Here is a 22,078-nt window from a genome sequence, read left to right as displayed (position 1 = left end):
AGAAATTTTTAAAAAAATTTTAGATGATAAGCAAGCTATTGACAGAGAATCAGAATTTCCATTCCACTCTGAGAATTTCATGTTTATGCTTACGCTGAAAATTATAACTTTGTGTGAGCTGGGATATTAACATACAGCTGAGGTACCCCCTAAAGTACATTAACATTGCATAGAAAGGCAAAAATTGTAAACAATTTAAAAGTAAAGGGTTGATAAAACTAAATAATAATTCTCATCTGCAATGAGATATTACTCATTCAGGTTAAAAGCTTTTATAGTCTGTTGGATTTTATAGTCCTATCAAGTTTCTGGCAGAACAGGAAGAAGAGGAGAGGCCCCAGGCCCCAGATTATCTATTTTATTGTTGGAACAGGGTGTTTTGGGATGGGTAAGTTGTGGCTCAGAGCCTACTAGTGTGAGTAACCTGTCTGCCCACTCTGACCCCTACCCTCTGTTTACATTCATTGATTAGCATGGGAATATTTGTTTTGTAAGTGACCAAAAGAGAGATTTGTGTGTGTATGTGTGCGTGTGTGTGTGTGTGTGTGTGTGTGTGTGTTTATGAGGGGCAAGAATAGCATAAGTGAGTGGGGGAGATTATATAACATATTTTCCTTACTTAGTCTCATAATTGGAATTTAGCTTCTTGAAGATAGGACTAAAAGTTTCAAAATATCCAGTGCAAGAGCAATGACCAGAGCCACTGAAGTTATTATAGAGAGATGATGTGAAACTGCAAATTAAACAGAGTTCTTGGCTGTCCAAGTGAGGCAATGTTTGGAAGAAGGCCATCTCTTCTTCCTTTGCATAGAATCTAGCAACAATTGGATATTCATGCTCCATTTGTAGAATATGGGTCACATAATAGCTGGTGACATCTATAGCAGTTTTATGGCCAGAGGTATATCGAGATGGAGAGAAAAAGGAAATAACCAGTGGACATTTGGTGGTGATGGTAGTTATAACCCATCAGGATAGGCAACATTGTGTTGAAGTAACAAACACATTTCCCAATCTCAGTAAATTGACACAGCAAATGTATTCCTTACAGATCCTGAATATTCATACTGTTTTAACAGAGGGACTCTACATTTCAAGTTACTCACGGTCCCAGGATGATGGAAGCTTCATTTTGATAGGTGCTTCCATGATCTCTGAAGCACTGGAGACGGGGGGCCACGTGATGAATTGCCAACAGGCTCACTGCTACTTCCAGATGTAGTAACATGTCACCTTTGCTCTTATTTCATGGACCAAATCAAGTCAAATGGCCACAACTACCTTCTCTGTGGAAAAAATGTTGAAATCTTTTCATATACCTGCAAGACAAAGATATTGAAGTTTTAACACATATAAATTGTTGCTTTCAGTTTGTTCCCAATAGCTAAGAGTCTGGGTTTTGGGTACATGTCAGACCACCATTTTGGATCCCATATGTATATGGGATATCTGTTTTTTGATATATAGGCTCTTTGATAACTCATGCTTTATCTGTTCAAATTAGTGGTCTCTTGTCAACATATCTGGTAATACAAAGAAGTGTATAGTCAAAAATGAATAAGGCCTGGGACATGTGTATTTCATTTGCTTTTGAGACTTTGTCTGAATAAAGATTACTATAGAAAAAATAGAACATCTAATTAGAGAATATTTTCAGAAATGAAGATAGTTACATTATTATTTAAAGGATAATTGTGTACAGCATAATTCTACTTTTGTCTCAAAATTGTCTTAGTCAAAACCTCAGTAGAAAACAAATGGTGCATTTGTGTTGAATAAAGGAGAGGGGATAAGAAAAGGAGTTAACTTGGATCCAACTGAGCAAGATCTTAAACCAGCTATTTATTTCATTCACACTAAACTGACAATGCTTGACCAAGAACTAAGATGCAAAATATTAGGTGTGAAGTGGTCAAGGGGGTTGTCATTCATGAAAAGTTATTTTAAAAGTGATGACTATCACTAAACATGTTAGAAGGGACTTATGACTACATCTCACTGTTGGGGGCTAGAAATACAACCACTGAAAAATACAGATCTAGCCATTAATATTAATATAACATATTTACAGAGTATTCTGTAAGCAGGACATATATTATTTAACTTTACAATGAACTTATTTAAATCCTCAAAGTTACTCTAAGGAAGAAAACTTTTGAAACAAACCAGCTTCTCAATCCTAAAATTTCCCTTTTCCTATTCATCTCCACAACACAGAGTCAGAAGGAAAGTGTATTGCCAACAGGTGTCCATTTCAAAGGCATGACACTGTAGAAACCATAGATCAGTCCTGGAAGCAAGTAGAAAGCTGCATTGAAACAATTTGGAAAACAATCTGAATTTCCCATATTGCATCCTACCTAAGGCCAGAGATGCATGGGATGCTGAAATATTTGGGGCAGTCAACAGTTCCTTAATGTAAATGTAAATGTGATAACAACATCTTTATTTCACAGTTACTGTGTATTGACTGTATACTGATTTTTGTTGCTTTTGTTGTCTTTGTTCTATGAATGCTGTTTTAGACTGTATACTTTCTTTCTTGGAAACAGGAAGAGAGTTTAGGTTCATTTGACCTATTCACCTTGCTATGACTTGTGTTTGTATCAGAAGATTTTTCCAATGCCTGATTATTGTGGAAAATTTTATGAAGCTGTAAAACTTTCTGGGAACTAATTGGCTGTTACCGCAATTTCTATATTTTTGTAACCAGTGTCTGAGTATTTTGATATTATTATTTGGATGGAAAATGATGCAAGGAATATTAAATATTTCTTTACTTTGCTTAAATGACTGCCAGATATTAAGCAATGGTTAGAATGTATTTCCTTTGGAAAAAAAAAAAAACACACCCCGATAGTCTTCAAGTAATTCTTACCACAAAAGGAAAAATATTAACTCCAGTACAACCTTAAGCAAACACATCTGAAGCTCAAATTTATTTTAGAAAATAACTACAATTAAGAGGCAATGCAGATCTTCCCTCTATTATTGCAATATGCCGATGATATGAATTTCTAATGTTTTTCAATGCTGCAAATGCTACTCTGTTTTATAGAGACATTTGTTACAGAAGTACTTGGAAGGACTTATATTCTCAGAATATATTCTAAAAGTAAATTTCCATTATATAGCAGCTGGACAGAGAGTCCAAAACATTGGAATCTCAAATTCTTCAGTAGAGGTCATCAAAGTTTATCCAAATGAAAAAGCAGAGATTTGGCTGATTCACTCCGTTACCTTTATAGAATAATCACTTAGGAGGAAAAACTCCCTGGATACTTCAAAAGATTTTGAAAAGATGTTTAACTCTGAAACAGAAAGTCAAACTCCCACACTATCTCACACACCCTAATAGGAACTAGTGTGTAGCCAGTGGTTACACCCTTTCCCTCTACTATCTGAGGCTTTGGAAATGGTTTCCAGGGTTCTGAATATACTGGATCTCTTCCTTAAAAACTCAAAAGGTATCTCTAACTTTCCAAGGACATATCATGCATATGCTAAATAAGAGGAGAGCATTGAGGACAACTTCATTTCCTAAATATCAATCAAAAATATATGCAGAAGTTATAAAAATGACAGAAGACGCCAGAAAGATGATGTTCTGGCAGTGACCCCAGAAAACTCATGCCTGTGGCTTACAGGGTGGCCGTCTGCTGTAGCTTCCATGAGGTGATGAGCAATGCAAAAGTGTCAGCTTGCTTGCTCCCAGGGCTTCTGTAACTGTTTTCAGATGGGTGTTTGTGAAAAGTTCAAACAATGAACACTCTTCTCAGAAATTGCTCTCACATCAACTTTCCCCTGAACTGTAGCCACTATAGAGTATTTCTTGGAAAACATGACAGTCTATATACTGGATAACTTACATGAAAAAACATATTTGAAACACTAGAGGAGAGTTAACACTCTGGCCAGGGACTCATTGATGCATCAGCCTGGAGACCTCAGCTTCTTTCCAATATAAGCTGTTGATGAGAAGGTAGTAGGTCAAAAATGTCACAACACAGGGTAGTAATACGGGATGTTACTGGATCTTGATAAAGATCTTACAGGACAATTGAAGAATTCAGTTGGTGGGAAACAAGCCACGCGCTTTGGAAGGAGCCAGAGACCTTACTGTCTTAGGATATTGTTGTTATCATATCTATACAAGTAAGCCATAAATATTTTGTTCTGAGCTTTTGTTGTAATGCATTGATAGGTAGAAGTATGGAATTATAGGCTAGCCATATCATCTTGTCTTGAACAAAGTTCAGAAATGGAAGGCTGCAATTATATATCCCCACCTATTTATCTACCCATTCATTAGTATTACTATAGGAGGAGATATAAAATAAATAAATAGGAAATTTTAAAAAGTGAATGAGACAAGTGACTAGTTCTAAGCTGGAATGAAGTGACATTGAATAGTGAATATACTTTATATTTGGTAGGCAGGATAGAACTTCTAGGAGGTGACAGCTAAATTGATTCTGAGGACAGCAAAGCAGTCACGTGAGGATCGGGGACTGTGTATTTCAGGAAGAAGGAAACAAGGTCTTAAATTTGAAATGAGCTTGGTTTATTCAGGAAGCAGCAAGAAGGGAGAGAATAACAGGCAGAAAAGTGAAGGTGTTCTTTCAAAATAGTCATGAAAAATGGGAGCATCACAGGTTTCTCACTATGATGCACTTAAAAATCAACCAAGCCATTACCACAACCAGTATCAGCAACAAAAGCAAACTATCTCCAAGACTGGAACCAACAAGCTGGATTCAAAACCATGAAGCAGGGAAGCAAAAAAGAAAGAAAATAACTATTTGGTGAAGGAGGATTAGAACCTACTCAAGCTAAACTATGATCTGGGCTGGTCAGAATTTTGATTGAAGGAACATCTTATCCTTTCTAATTTTCAAGTTTCTTATTTAGTTCAGAGATGATTTTTTAAAAAATCTGCTTGTATCAGGATGAACTCAGCTGAATATCTGCAGCTTGGAAAGGTGAATGAAACCAAGCCTTGGGTCTCAACCTCTACATTACAGGGTAGGTTGCTTAGAATTTTCAGTTTATTTAGAGGTGAGCAGACTCTGGAGAGCTGAATTATTTTAACCATGCTTATAAATCATCTTTTAGGGCACAAGAATGTCAAATCCATTTGGGAAGCCAGGAAAGTACCATAATGATACAGTAAGATTAGAAGGATAACCCTAAAGAAAAATATCTCTAAATAAGATATGAACACAGAAATGCTTTCTTGACTGCCAAGGTCAGGTTCAACTACCAAGATGCCTACAGAATTTAAAATCCCCAAAGAGGACCTTCTAGACATTGAAACAGATGGGCAAATTCTTACCCAAATTGCTTCACATTTCTTTATCAGGCAGTTAGCTATGTAATTTTTCTAGACTTGAGGTATTTTGGTGTACTTATTGAAAGGTACACTATTCTCTTGATAAAATAAATATATTTCTTAATTCCTCAGAAACTTAAAATGGCTGAACACATATATTTTGTGTTCAGTGTTTTGGCTAAGACACAAAAATAAAATCCCAGAAAATTATGAGCTGTACCATACAAAAATTTTTGTGGCTGAAAGCACTTTTAAAGTTGTAAAACAATATACCAGTGTGAATTTCTAGTATTATTATGCTTAGCTTCTAATAAATGATTGGCAATCACTAATTTTAGTCACCATGGAATCCTGTTCCACGCTGACTCTTCATTACCTCTAATTCCTTGTTGTAAAGTCTTCAGAATCTAAGCTTCATTTTTTATAACTCCTTTGAGGTTAGCCATAAATTTTTACTGTTCTATTCAGATTACTTGTATGACCTACATCTTTCTTGATTCCTCGGTTAGAGGCTCTATCCTCACAAATCAAGCCAAGTCTCCCAAAGTAAACTATTAGCTCCAACATTTCCTGTTTCTAAAATGTCTTTTGTATCTCATGATTTTTTATAAATATTCCAATTTTGTTATCTCTAGGTTATGACAATTTTTTTTTTTTTTTGGTCCACTTATTCTAACATTCCTACCAATTAGTAGATTTGGGAATGTGACAGGCAGAATGGCTTTCTAAAGATATCCACTCCCTAAACCTGTGAATATGTTATATTAAATCACACACACACAAAAAAAAATCTGTAGATATAATTGAGATCAGTGACTTCTACATAAGAAGATTATCCTGGATTATCCAGGTGGGTTCAGTTTAATCATATGAGCCTTAAAAAGTAAAGAACTTTCTCTGGCTGGAGAAAGAGATAAAGAAGGCAGACAAGTTCAAAGTGTGAAAACAAAGTGATGTCGTGTCCCTGATTCTGAGAAGTAGACGTCCATGCAAAGATTAGAGAGAAGCCTCAAGAAACCAAAATCAGGACCCATATGACAGCCAACAAGGAGACTGGGACCTCAATCCTACAAGCACAAGGAACTGTGTTCTGCCTGGAACTAAAACGAGCTTGGAAGTGGATTCTCCTTCAGAGCTTCCAGATAAAATCCCTGGCTTACCAACACCTTGATTTTGGCCTTGTGGATTCAGAGTAGAGGATCCAGTGGGCCCACCCAGACTTCTGACCCTCAGAATTGTGAGATCATAAACTGGTGTTGTTTAAAGCTATAGTTTTGAGGTGAGTTGTCACAGCAGCAATAGAAAACTCATGAAATAATTCACTGTTTCCAAATATCCTTGCTTATTATTCAACAGATTAACTGGATATGAGGGGTGTTAAAGCTACTCGCACTGATTGGAGGTTTTCTACCACTGTGTTCAGAAGAATGTTAAAGAACACAGAAAATAAGTTTAATAAGAACCTGAGTATTTTTCGGAAGTCATTTATATTCAGGGCAAAATGTCAAAAGCAATCACTCTTAGTATGTCTTTAAAACATATCTACATCAAAGAGGGTATTTGTTTTGTTCTCATTAAGAAGAATTATGGCAAGTTCATGTAACCTAAAGCCCCACCTCACTTGGTTCGATTTTTTTTTTCAGTAAATGAGTCATTGCTAATGCAATTCTTAAAGTCCCACAGGAAAAGAATTAAGTACTTAGCTGACAAGCACTTTTTTTTTTTTTTTTTAAAGTAAAAGGATAAGCAATTCTCTTCTTATTTCAACCTGAACTCCACTACTATGCTGTGTTGGCTTTTCTTTTAAAGCCATCAAAGATAATGATAAAGTAAAAGCTAAAAAACAGTATTTAATTGTTCATATATTTTGTAGATCTCTTCCTTCCAGTTTCCTTTCTTTTCCTTATTTAGTCAGCCTCTAACTTGAGACCCTTCTCCCACTTATTCACTTTATTTACTTTTTTCTTTTTTTTTAATTGAAGTATAGTTGATTTACAATGCTGTGCCAGTCTCTGCTGTACAGCAAAGTGACTCAGTTATACACATATAGACATTCTTCTTTTATATTCTTTTCCATTATGGTTTATCACAGGATATTTAATGTAGTTCCCTGTGCTATACATTAGGACCTTGTTGTTTATCCATTCTAAATGTAATAGTTTGCATCTACCAATCCCAAACTCTCAGTTCATCCCTCTCCCTCTTCCCTCTCCCTTGGCAACCACAAGTCTGTTCACTATGTCTATGAGTCTGTTTCTGTTTTGCAAATAGGTTCATTTGTGCCATATTTTAGATTCCACATATAAGTGATATCATATGGTATCTGTCTTTCTCTTTCTGACTTACTTCACTTAGTATGATAATCTCTAACATAAATTGTACCAAGGTTTTCTTAGGTCAGTCTCCCAAGGCAATATAAATAAAAACAAAAATAAACAAATGGGACCTAATCAAACTAACAATGTTTTGCACAGCAAAGGAAACCATAAAAAAAAATGAAAAGAACAACATATGGAATGGGAGAAAATATTTGCAAATGCTGTGACAGACAAGGGCTTAATCTCAAAAAAATGCAAACAGCTCATACAACTCAATAACAAAAAAAACAAACAACCCTATAGAAAAATGGGCAGAAGACTTTAATAGACATTTCTCTAAAGAAGACATACAGATGGCCAGTAGGCACATGAAAAGATGCTCAACATCACTAATTATTAGAGAAATTCAACTCAAAACTACAGTGAAGTACCACCTCACACTGGTCAGAATGGCCATCATTTAAAAAATCTACAAATAACAAATGCTGGAGAGAGTCTGTAGAAAAGGGAACCCTCCTACACTGTTGGTAGGAATGTAAGTTGGTACAACCACTATGGAAAACAGTATGGCGGTTCCTCAGAAAACTAAAAATAGAATTACCATATGATCCCGCAATCTGACTCCTGGGAATATACCTGGACAAAAATGTAATCCAAAAAGATACATGAACCCCTATGTTCATAACAGCACTATTCACAATAACCAAAACATGGAAACAACCTAAATGTCCATTAGCAGATGAATGGATAAAGAAGAGGTGGTACATATATACAATGGAATACTACTCAGCCATAAAAAAGAATGAAATAATACCATTTACAGCAATACAGATGCAACTAGAGATTATCATTTTATTCACTTTTAAATGACTTTATGATACAACAGAAATTAATTAAAAAGTGAAAATTCTGGAGTCAACTGGGTAAATGTTAAATTATTTTTAAATGTTAAGGCAAATTTTATAAATAAAAAATGGATTTTGCCACCAAATGTAATTTTAGAAAAATATATTGGCATTTTGTCAATACCTAATTTTTCAACTTTCCTTTATATAAAATTTCCCATCCTTTTCACATTCCAAAAATACCTATTCTAATTAAATAATAACTTTCTTTTGCACTTCTGTCAAATAACTTTTCTGCTCTTGTAATGTATCTGAATCAATACATGTCATGAAAAAAGTATTAATAAATGCTTTATGAATCTTTAGGATATAAAAGTATACAGAGCAGGAATCCTGTAACACAAATTCTGCAGACTTCTTAGATTGTTACAAGATAGCTTTGAATTTATGTAGCCAAAGAATGAATAAAAAATTCTATAGTATCATAAATCTATAGCTTCAATTTCTATATCTTTTTATGTTCTGATGTGTTTATAATTCTTGCTTATTTAAAAATATAAATATAGTATATAGTATGTATACTATATACTGTATATAGTAAAATCAAAATTTTGTTTATAATATTCTTCTCTATAATATTCTTGTACCATTATTTAATTTTTCACTTATTTGTTTATTCATTTATTCAGTAAATATTTATTGAACATCTATTATATGGAAGGTGCTTTTCTAAATTATGGGGATATAGTAAGGGTAAAAAAATAACCCCAAAAATCTTTTCCTCATTGAAGTCACGTTATAATTGGCAGGGAGGTTTCTAATGAGTGTTACAGCATAGCTCAAAAAAGATTATTCATGTGGATTTCTATATACATAATTTAATTTAGTTCATATTCAATTATTGAAAATTTTATTTGGCAACCTTTAGAAAATAAAATATCAATCCCATTCTGCTCTTAAAGTTGGTATTAAAAACCAAAGCAAAGAGACAAGTATGCAAGAACACTAACCCAGAGTACAGCAGGAGCAACTTACAAACGGCTTAACTTGAATGAGGAAATATTATTTTTTCCTATTTTACAGCTGGAAAATGAGGGACAGGCAAATGTGAAGTAACTTGCCCGAGGTCACTCAGTGAGGTTCAGTTGAGTCTGGGCTCTAACTCAGAAGTTCCTGATTCTCTGTGGTTGGGCCACAAGTTCATAGCCGCTGGCTCATAGCAGCTTCCGGAACAGATTGGAGTTTTCCTATAAGCCCTAGAGAGTTAGGCTGCCACATCAACATGAGTGCCTTCAGAACTCGGGTTCCAAGGAAGGTCAGCGACGGCACGTTCTTATTGCTTTAACCTTTCTGCCCACATTGAGGAAATTCGCAGCAAGGTAAGTCTTGCCAAAAGAAGGGAAGCAAGAAAGATAACTTGAGGAAATGTTGTGCCTAATAGCCATGGGTGAAATTTAGGGTTCACAAAGCCTGGGAAAATTAACTTTTTCTGCAGTAGAAGTCATGAAATTAAATTTAACACTCTCGGCAGTTTTCTGACAAATATTTTGGCTTTTCCATTAATCCCAAATGAAACAGTACTAACTCCAAGTTAAAATTAGAGCCAGGGCAGTGAACAGGCTGTGAATATTTATACCTAAGAGTTTAATATGCTATAGACTTAAACAGTTAAGCCCTGGGAGTTTAAAGAATGATCAACTTGGATTCAGGTACAGCTAAATCAATTCCAAAAACTCTGGCACACAAAATTCAGTTTCCTGCCTTGATGGATTGCAGTGCACTTGGGTGGGCTCAGAATTTATGAGAGAAAAACAAAATTAAATGCTTCTAAATTGACTCAAACCACTGGGCTGCTAACATTCAACACATAAAAATAACCATCTTGCAAACTTACACTGAAATAAAACGCAGTAAAACAAAAAACAAAACAAACAAACATACAAAACATAAAAATCATACTCAGATGACTCAGTCTCTCAATCTGTGGGGACAACAGATTCACCAATGAGATTACTTGGCTGCTGCAGTGATATTAAGAGAAATGGAGCAAACTTTCTTCTCCAAAGAGAGACGGAGTTGTTCAGTTTGCACCAGACCCTTACCCCCAGTCCTAACGTGCAATTACATGTCCAACATACAGAGATCCATTTAACAGCTATTTAAATGTTTAAATATTTAGATTTAATGTGTATCTTTGATGTGCTTAGCACTATTTAGGTACTGGGAAAAAAGTAATGCACAAAAGAGGAAGAAAACACCCCTGTTCTCATGGACCTTACATATAAATTGTACATATACATGAAGGGTAAATAAGATGAAGCAAATCATATATATAAAGAGAGTCAGGTCAATGACGTCTCTAGAATTTCTATATCAGAGACTCAGGGTCAATATTTGGTTACAGGAAGAGTTGGGCAGGTTATCTTAAAGCCGTATGTGTATAGTGACTTCATTGCTCCCCATAGGTTGGTTGTAGGTTTAGTTGTGGAAGGAAGTTACTGATGGAGATAATTAGGGTGGAGGGGGTTAAAGACCCCACCCCCTAAGCACTTCCCTGAATTTATCACTGAATATACCCAATCAGTCCCTTGGCTGGCTGTACTTACTATTTTGGATAAATTGTTATGCATGGGTTTCTTCTGTTAATCATATTGACAGAGAAGGAAAAACATCCTTTGGTCAATCACGTCACATGTTCCCTGTGCTTTCATAAAAACAGAAACATTGTTTTCCAGGAGGGTTGAAATAATGTGACTAAAAATCTTTTTTTTTTTTTTTTTTTTTGGTGTTGTCATTGTTTTATTACTCATAGTTTGCAAGCAATATTATATACAAAAGTCATTTTTAAAACAGCAGGGTTTGCTAGAAAAGTGTCTTTTATTTCCTTTGCACTGTGGGTTTCTGCACCATTCACACCTGGAGCCTGTTACATTAAATGTATAATTTATGCAGGTGCTGGGCAAAAATGTAAGAACCTTTGAGTTTTCTACTCATACCCACCCCAAAATAAATCCCACCCCTTCTCTACTATATGGGTCGCTAACATTAAAAACACTAAGAAAATACACATTCATCTCGCTTTCTGTAAGTCCTTTTTCTCTATTTTTACATGACCAAGATGTTGGCTTGGTTATGAAGTCAAAAGTGCTCCCAAAGTTTTGATGATGATTCGTAGAGAAACCTCTCCAAGCTATCCTCTTCCAAAGTAATTTCTATGAATGTCTTTAGTTTTCTGTGAACAGTAGCTACAACACCCTTCACTTTTGAACTCTTATGTTTACCTTTATTAATAACCAAGATAATGTGTGTAACTATCATCTTTAATTTCTTTCATCAGGGTCTTATAGTTTTATGCATACAAGTCTTTTGTCTCCTTACGTAGGTTTATTCCTAGGTATTTTATTCGTTTTGTTGCAGTGGTAAATGGGAGTGTTTCCTTAATTTCGTTTTCAGATTTTTCATCATTAGTGTATAGGAATACAAGAGATTTCTGTGCATTCATTTTGTATCCTGCTACTTTACCAAATTTGTTGATTAGCTATAGTAGTTTCCTGGTAGCATCTTTAGGATTTTCTATGTATAATATCATGTCATGTCATCTGCAAACAGTGAGTTTTACTTCTTTTCCAATTTGGATTCATTTTATTTCTTCTTCTCTGATTGCTGTGGCTAAAACTTCCAAAATTATGTTGAATAATTGTGCTGAGAGTGGGCAACCTTGTCTTGTTCCTGATCTTAGTGGAAGTGGTTTCAGTTTTTCACCATTGAGAATGATGTTGGCTGTGGGTTTGTCATTACGGCCTTTATTATATTGAGGTAAGTTCCCTCTATGCCTACTTTCTGTAGGGTTTTTTACCATAAATAGGTGGTGTATTTTATCAAAAGCTTTCTCTCCATCTATTGAGATGATCATATGATTTTTCTCCTTCAGTTTGTTAATATGGTGTATCACATTGATTGATTTGCATGTGTTGAAGAATCCTTGCATTCCTGGGATAAACCCCACTTGATCATGGTGTATGATCCTTTTAAGGTGCTGTTGGATTCTGTTTGCTAGTATTTTGTTGAGGATTTTTGCATCTATGTTCATCAGAGATATTGGCCTGTAGTTTTCTTTTTTTGTGACATCTTTGTCTGGTTTTGGTATCAGGGTGATAGTGGCCTTGTAGAATGAGTTTGGGAGTGTTCCTCCCTCTGCTATATTTTGGAAGAGTTTGAGAAGGATAGGTGTTAGCTCTTTTCTAAATGTTTGATAGAATTTTCCTGTGAAGCCATCTGGTCCTGGGCTTTTGTTTGTTGGAAGATTTTTAATCACAGTTTCAATTTCAGTGCTTGTGACTGGTCTGTTCATATAAAATAATGTGACTAAAAATCTTGAAGTCATCATTCATTCCTTCATCTCCTGTATACAATCATCAAGTTCTTTTATCCGATGTTTGTTTTCTCAGCTCTCACCACACACATCACCTTATGATACAATGATTGCAACTAACCGCCTAATCCATCCCACTGGCCCCTTTACTACCTACCATTTTGTCTTACCAATTGTTCTTGAATCCTAATTTTATCATGGAATGTCTCTGCTGAGAAAAATTCTAAATGATCTACTGCTTTCAGTTTAAACTCTACTGTCTGGCACCAATCAACTAAACATGTACTCTGCATTCACAGCTTCAGCTGAACCTTGCTCATTCATTCACTCCCCCTGGAATATAACCTACTACATGGCTTTCCTCTCTCCCTCCCTCCATTCTTCCAGCTTCTTTCATTTCTTTCTTTCTCCATCACTCTCTACTTTCTTTCTTCCTTCTCTTCTCCTCTCCTTTCCTTCCTCTTTTCCCTTCCCTTTCCTTTCCTTATTCTTTCTTTCCTCCTTCCTTCCTTTTTCCTTCCTTCCTTCCTTCTTTCTTTCTTTTTTCTTTCTTTCTTTCTTTCTTCTTTCTTTCTTTCTTTCTTTCTTTCTTTCTTTCTTTCTTTTTTTCCTTCCTTCCTTCCTTCCCTCCTTCCTTCCTTCTTTCCTTCCTTCCTTCCTTCCTTCCTTCCTTCCTTCCTTCCTTCTGTTTGTCTTTGTTAAGGCTCACCTCAGGTGCCAAGTCACTTTACATAGATTCAGCATCAATCACACTGATTAACATAGAGGAAAAGGTAATGAATACTGCCAGTTTTCCCCTTTTTTGCTTGGCCGAGATCAAAAAAACTGATACATTCAGGTGCTAAGAGATTGAGAAGCAGGCACTTATGTAACTGGATTACAGTAGTGTTATTTGGTAAAACCTATTCAGAGAGCAATTTGGTAATAGCTACTGAAAGTAAAGATGCACATGGCCTATGCAAAATCAATGTCGTTTTTAGGATTTACCTCACAAGTGTATGCTCACACATGTGCAATAACGCATATAGTGGTTATTCATTGTAGGGTTTTTTTTTTTTTTTGCTTTGTTTTTCAGTATAGCAAAGATTTATACAGCAAGTATTCATCAAAAGAAACTTTAAATTAGTGAATTTCACACATGGAATGTTATCTGACTAGATAAATATGATGTATGTACTTAAATAACTAAGATTATCTTTTAAACAAGGTTAAATAAGATTTATTTATCTGTAAAGAAAAAAAAAAGAACAAAAATATCTTTCTGTGTCAAAGTGGAAGGATACCCGAGTTATACTGATTAGAGAACTTAAAAAAAACGAAACAAAACAAAAAAACAAGGTGCCACTACGGATATTTTACACTTTATTGACTGTACCATATTTACTTATTCCTGCAAACAAATCTCTGATCAGGTGGATATTCGTGCTCTATTTTTTACTTTAAGTTTGTAGATTATATATTTGTATATATAGTGTTAGGTTTTTCAGTACATTCTGCTATAAGAAAACTCTATTACCTGACCACCTTAGAAGAGCCTATGAAGGGTATGCTTACTATTGCTAGGAACGTCATTTGCAATTTTGTAAACAACTGGAATATTATTAAAAATCTTGTATTTTCAAAATTCTAGAGTTCATTTTTAGGCTTTTTAGAAATAATCTTCCTGTTGAATCATTGTTGTTAAATCCACTTTATGAAATAAATTTGCTTAAGAGGCAAAAAAAACCACAAACAAACAAACAAACAAAAGGTGCCAAAAACTATATATATGCTGCAATTTTTGAAAAAAAAAAAAACTGAAGAAACTAAGTGTATATATAAATTTACTTGTATATCCGTAGATATATTATGAAAGAGTATATGAGAAGTTGGAAACATTACCATTAAAGAAGGGGATTGGGGCAGGGTAGGAGGAAAACTTTTCACTAAATGCCTTTTTGAAATTATGAAATTTGAAAATGTAGTTTTGAAAAAAGAAGTTCTTACTGAACACTGCATCTAAACTGTTTTCTCTTTGTCACCATATGCTCCAATTACTGAAAATTAATGTGGTTTTCATCACTAAGCACTAAGTGTTGCTTCAGTATCATGGGGATCAAAGAGTCCAGAAACTACTAGGACTTAGTTCAAATTTCAAGTGTTATAAATTCTGGTGTCTGGGAAGTTTTTCAACGTCATTTCAATGATTCTTCACGTGGCTCTCGCTCTGTCAGGATGTGGCATGTAATATGATGGCAGGCTTTCTCATGGACCATTTCATATCCAGGAATCTACCATTTGTCAGTGAATATTTCTTAATGTTGGTACTTTTATTTTTGAGAATTACCAAACACTGAAGACACAATAATACCTCCGAAAATTCCAAAAATCCATAATGATTGTAAGGTGGTTTCCAAAACAAAATAAAAATAAACATGAAGAAAAAAAAATGATGACATAGTATTCATAATATAATCCATTATGATTATGGTTTAAAAGTCAACATATACGGTTGCGAGAGAAGATGGCGGAAGAGTAAGACGCGGAGATCACATTCCTTCCCACAGATACAGTAGAAATACACCTACACGTGGAACTGCTCCTACAGAACACCCACTGAACGCTGGCAGAAAACGTCCGACCTCCAAAAAGGCAAGAAACTCCCCCCGTACTTGGGTAGAGCAAAAGAAAAAAGAAATAACAGAGACAAAAGAATAGGGACGGCACCTGCACCAGTGGGAGGGAGCCGTGAAGGAGGAAAGGTTTCCACGCACTAGGAGCCCCTTCGCGGGCGGAGACTGCGGGGGGCGGAGGGGGGAAGCTTCAGAGCCACGGAGGAGAGCGCAGCCACAGAGGTGCGGAGGGCAAAGCGGAGAGGTTCCCGCACAGAGGCTCGGCGCCGAGCAGCACTCACCAGCCCCAGAGGCTTGTCTGCTTAGCCGCCGGGACGGGCGGGGCTGGGAGCTGAGGCTCGGGCTGCGGTCGGATCGCAGGGAGAGGACTGGGGGTGGCGGCGTGAACACAGCCTGAAGGGGTTGGCGCACCACAGCTAGCCGGGAGGGAGTCCGGGGAAAAAGTCTGCAGCTGCCGAAGAGGCAAGAGACTTTTTCTTGCCTCTTTGTTTCGCGGCGGGCAAGGAGAGGGGATTCAGAGCGCCGCCTAAACGAACTCCAGAGAAGGGCGCGAGCCGCGGCTATCAGCGCGGATCCCACAGCAACAGGGGCGCAGAGGGAAAATCGGAGAGACTCCCGCACAGAGGCTCGGCGCCGAGCGGCGCTCACCAGCCCGAGAGGCTTGTCTGCTCCCCCGCCGGGGCGGGCAGGGCTGGGAGCTGAGGCTCGGGCTGCGGTCGGATCGCAGGGAGAGGACTGGGGCTGGCGGCGTGAACACAGCCTGAAGGGGTTGGCGCACCACAGCTAGCCGGGAGGGAGACCGGGAAAAGGTCTGCAGCTGCCGAAGAGGCAAGAGACTTTTTCTTGCCTCTTTGTTTCGCTGCGCGCAAGGAGAGGGGATTCAGAGCGCCGCCTAAACGAACTCCAGAGAAGGGCGCAAGCCACGGCGATCAGCGCGGACCCCAGAGACGGGCGTGAGACGCTGGGGCTGCTGCTGCCGCCTCCAAAAAGCCTGTGTGTGAGCACAGGTCACTCTCCACACCTCCCCTCCCGGGAGCCTGTGCAGCCCGCCACTGCCAGGGTCCCGGGATCCGGGGACAACATCCCCGGGAGAACGCACTGCGCGCCTCGAGCTGGTGCAACGTCACGCCGGCCTCGGCCGCCGCAGGCTCGCCCCGCCTCCTCCGTACCGCTCCCTCCCCGCGGCCTGGGTGAGCCAGAGCCCCCGAAGCAGCTGCTCCTTTAACCCCGTCCTGTCTGGGCGGGGAACAGACGCCCTCAGGCGACCTACACGCAGAGGCGGGTCCAAATCCAAAGCTGAACCCCAGGAGCTGTGCGAACAGGGAAGAGAAGGGGAAATCTCTCCCAGCAGCCTCAGAAGCAGCGGATTAAAGCTCCACAAACAACTTGATGTGCCTGCATCTGCTGAACACCTGAATAGACAACGAATCAGCCCAAATTCAGGAGGGGGACTCTGGGAGCAGGAGATACTAATTCTTCCCCTTTTCCTTTTTTTTGTGAGTGTATATGTATATGCTTCTGGGTGAGATTTTGTCTGTATAGCTTTGCTTTACAATAGCTTTATTTTACTTCACTATATTATAGCCTCTTTCTTTCTTTCTTTCTATTTTTTCTCCCTTTTACTCTGAGCTGTGTGGACGAAAGGCTCTTGGTGCTCCAGCCAGGCATCAGGGCCGTGCCTCTGAGGTGGGAGAGCCAACTTCAGAACACTGGTCCATAAGAGACCTCCCAGCTCCACGTAATACCAAACGGCAAAAATCTCCCAGAGATCTCCATCTCAACATCAAGACCCAGCTTCACTCAACGACCAGCAAGCTACAGTGCTGGACATCCTATGCCAAACAACTAGCTAGACAGGAACACAACCCCATCCATTGGCAGAGAGGCTGCCTAAAATCATAATAAGGCCACAGACACCACAAAATACACCAGCAGACGTGGACGTGCCCACCAGAAAGACAAGATCCAGCCTCATCCACCAGAACTCAGGCACTAGTTCCCTCCACCAGGAAGCCTACACAACCCACTGAACCAACCTTAGCTGCTGGGGACAGATACCAAAAACAACGGGAACTACGAACCTGCAGCCTGTGAAAAGGAGACCCCAAACACAGTAAGATAGGCAAAATGAGACGACAGAAAAACACACAGCAGATGAAGGAGCAGGCTCAAAACACACTGGACTTAACAAATGAAGAGGAAATAGGTAGTCTACCTGAAAAAGAATTCAGAATAATGATAGTAAGGATGATCCAAAATCTTGGAAATAGAATAGACAAAATGCAAGAAACATTTAACAAGGATGTAGAAGAACTAAAGAGGAACCAAGCAATGATGAAAAACACAATAAATGAAATTAAAAATACTCTAGATGGGATCAATAGTAGAATAACTGAGGCAGAAGAAAGGATAAGTGACCTGGAAGATAAAATGGTGGAAATAACTACTACAGAGCAGGATAAAGAAAAAAGAATGAAAAGAACTGAGGACAGTCTCAGGGACCTCTGGGACAACATTAAACGTGCCAACATTCGAATTATAGGGGTACCAGAAGAAGAAGAGAAAAAGAAAGGGACTGAGAAAATTTTTGAAGAGATTATAGTTGAAAACTTCCCTAATATGGGAAAGGAAATAGTTAATCAAGTCCTGGAAGCACAGAGAGTCCCATACAGGATAAACCCAAGGAGGAACACGCCAAGACACATATTAATCAAACTGTCAAAAATTAAATATAAGGAAAACATATTAAAGGCAGCAAGGGAAAAAAAACAAATAACACACAAGGGAATCCCCATAAGGTTAACATCTGATCTCTCAGCAGAAACTCTGCAAGCCAGAAGGGAGTGGCAGGATATATTTAAAGTCATGAAGGAGAAAACCTACAACCAAGATTACTCTACCCAGCAAGGATCTCATTCAGATTCGATGGAGAAATTAAAACCTTTACAGACAAGCAAAAGCTGAGAGAGTTCAGCACCACCAAACCAGCTTTACAACAAATGCTAAAGGAAATTCTCTAGGCAAGAAACACAAGAGAAGGAAAACACCTACAATAACAAACCCAATACATTTAAGAAAATGGGAATAGGAACATACATATCGATAATTACCTTGAATGTAAATGGATTAAATGCTCCCACCAAAAGACACAGGCTGGCTGAATGGATACAAAAACAAGACCCATACATATGCTGTCTACAAGAGACCCACTTCAGACCTAGGGACACATACAGACTGAAAGTGAGGGGATGGAAAAAGATATTCCATGCAAATGGAAATCAAAAGAAAGCTGGAGTAGCAATTCTCATATCAGACAAAATAGACTTTAAAATAAAGACTATTACAAGAGACAAAGAAGGACACTATATAATGATCAAGGGATCGATCCAAGAGGAAGGTATAACAATTGTAAATATTTATGCACCCAACATAGGAGCACCTCAATACATAAGGCAAATACTAACAGCCATGAAAGGGGAAATTGACAGCAACACAATCATAGTAGGGGACTTTAACACCCCACTTTCACCAATGGACAGATCATCCAAAATGAAAATAAATAAGGAAACACAAGCTTTAAATGATACATTAAACAAGATGGACTTAATTGATATTTATAGGACATTCCACCCAAAAACAACAGAATACACATTTTTCTCAAGTGCTCATGGAACATTCTCCAGGATAGATCATATCTTGGGTCACAAATCAAGCCTTGGTAAATTTAAGAAAATTGAAATCGTATCAAGTATCTTTTCCGACCACAACGCTATAAGACTAGATATCAATTACAGGAAAAGATCTGTAAAAAATACAAACACATGGAGGCTACACAATACATTACTTAATAACGAAGTGATTACTGAAGAAATCAAAGGGGAAATCAAAAAATACCTAGAAACAAATGACAATGGAGACACGACGACCCAAAACCTATGGGACACAGCAAAAGCAGTGCTAAGAGGGAAGTTCATAGCAATACAAGCCTACCTCAAGAAACAGGAAACATCTCGAATAAACAACCTAACCTTGCACCTAAAGCAATTAGAGAAAGAAGAACAAAAAAACCCCAAAGCCAGCAGAAGGAAAGAAATTATAAAGATCAGGTCAGAAATAAATGAAAAAGAAATGAAGGAAACAATAGCAAAAATCAATGAAACTAAAAGCTGGTTCTTTGAGAAGATAAACAAAATTGATAAACCATTAGCCAGACTCATCAAGAGAAAAAGGGAGAAGACTCAGATCAATAGAATTAGAAATGAAAAAGGAGAAGTAACCACTGACACTGCAGAAATACAAAAGATCATGAGAGATTACTACAAGCAACTCTATGCCAATAAAATGGACAACCTGGAAGAAATGGACAGATTCTTAGAAATGCACAAACTGCCGAGACTGAACCAGGAAGAAATAGAAAATATGAACAGACCAATCACAAGTAATGAAATTGAAACTGTGATTAAAAACCTTCCAACAAACAAAAGCCCAGGACCAGATGGCTTCACAGGCGAATTCTATCAAACATTTAGAGAAGAGCTAACACCTATCCTTCTCAAACTCTTCCAAAATATTGCAGAGGGAGGAACACTCCCAAACTCATTCTACGAGGCCACCATCACCCTGATACCAAAACCAGACAAAGATGTCACAAAGAAAGAAAACTACAGGCCAATATCACTGATGAACATAGATGCAAAAATGCTCAACAAAATACTAGCAAACAGAATCCAACAGCACATTAAAAGGATCATACACCATGATCAAGTGGGGTTTATCCCAGGAATGCAAGGATTCTTCAATATACGCAAATCAATCAATGTGATACACCATATTAACAAATTGAAGGAGAAAACCCATATGATCATCTCAATAGATGCAGAGAAAGCTTTTGACAAAATTCAACACCCATTTATGATAAAAGCCCTGCAGAAAGTAGGCATAGAGGGAACTTTCCTCAACATAATAAAGGCCATATATGACAAACCCACAGCCAACATTGTCCTCAATGGTGAAAAACTGAAACCATTTCCACTAAGATCAGGAACAAGACAAGGTTGCCCACTCTCACCACTATTATTCAACATAGTTCTGGAAGTCCTAGCCACAGCAATCAGAGAAGACAAAGAAATAAAATGAATCCAAATCGGAAAAGAAGAAGTAAAGCTGTCACTATTTGCAGATGACATGATACTATACATAGAGAATCCTAAAGATGCTACCAGAAAACTCCTAGAGCTAATCAATGAATTTGGTAAAGTAGCAGGATAGAAAATTAATGCACAGAAATCTCTTGCATTTCTATACACTAATGACGAAAAATCTGAAAGTGAAATTAAGAAAACACTCCCATTTACCATTGCAACAAAAAGAATAAAATATCTAGGAATAAACCTACCTAAGGAGACAAAAGACCTGTATGCAGAAAATTATAAGACACTGATGAAAGAAATTAAAGATGATACAAATAGATGGAGAGATATACCATGTTCCTGGATTGGAAGAATCAACATTGTGAAAATGTCTCTACTACCCAAAGCAATCTACAGATTCAATGCAATCCCTATCAAACTACCACTGGCATTTTTCACAGAACTAGAACAAAAAATTTCACAATTTGTATGGAAACACAAAAGACCCCGAATAGCCAAAGCAATCTTGAGAATGAAAAATGGAGCTGGGGGAATCAGGCTCCCTGACTTCAGACTATATTACAAAGCTTCAGTAATCAAGACAGTTTGGTATTGGCACAAAAACAGAAATATAGATCAATGGAACAGGATAGAAAGCCCAGAGATAAACCCACACACATATGGTCAACTTATCTTTGATAAAGGAGGCAAGCATATACAGTGGAGAAAAGACAGCCTCTTCAATAAGTGGTGCTGGGAAAATTGGACAGGAACATGTAAAAGTATGAAATTAGAACACTCCCTGACACCATGCACAAAAATAAACTCAAAATGGATTAAAGACCTAAGTGTAAGGGCAGACACTATCAAACTCTTAGAGGAAAACATAGGCAGAACACTCTATGACATACATCACAGCAAGATTCTTTTTGACCCAGCTCCCAGAGAAATGGAAATAAGAACACAAATAAACAAATGGGACCTAATGAAACTGAAAAGCTTTTGCACAGCAAAGGAAACCATAAACAAGACCAAAAGACAACCCTCAGAATGGGAGAAAATATTTGCAAATGAAGCAACTGACAAAGGATTAATCTCCAAGATTTACAAGCAGCTCATGCAGCTCAATAACAAAAAAACGAACAACCCAATCCAAAAATGGGCAGAAGATCTAAATAGACATTTCTCCAAAGAAGATATACAGATGGCCTACAGACACATGAAAGAATGCTCAACATCATTAATCATTAGAGAAATGCAAATCAAAACTACAATGAGATATCATATCACACCGGTCAGAATGGCCATCATCAAAAAATCTAGAAACAATAAATGCTGGAGAGGGTGTGGAGGAAAGGGAACCCTCTTGCACTGTTGGTGGGAATGTAAATTGATACAGCCACTATGGAGAACAGTATGGACGTTCCTTAAAAAAACTACAAATAGAACAAATAGAACTACCATACGACC

General features: G+C 37.6%; 1 long non-coding RNA gene across 13 annotated transcripts in view; it reads left to right on the top strand.

Moving 5' to 3' along the window:
- The first annotated feature begins 9,686 nt into the window (after nt 1-9,686).
- The window catches only part of LOC130708101 (uncharacterized), a 241,126-nt gene continuing 228,734 nt past the window's right edge, over nt 9,687-22,078 (top strand). For all 13 annotated transcript variants that reach the window (XR_009008134.1, XR_009008128.1, XR_009008131.1 and 10 more), the window contains exon 1: nt 9,687-9,874. This is a non-coding gene — a long non-coding RNA (uncharacterized LOC130708101). The remainder of the gene's footprint in view (nt 9,875-22,078) is intronic.

This window comes from Balaenoptera acutorostrata, chromosome 4, assembly GCF_949987535.1.
Source record: "Balaenoptera acutorostrata chromosome 4, mBalAcu1.1, whole genome shotgun sequence".
Classification (NCBI taxonomy): Eukaryota; Metazoa; Chordata; class Mammalia; order Artiodactyla; family Balaenopteridae; genus Balaenoptera; species Balaenoptera acutorostrata.
The sequence above is the reverse complement of the archived record's forward strand: the minus strand, read 5'-3'. Positions and strand labels throughout refer to the sequence as shown.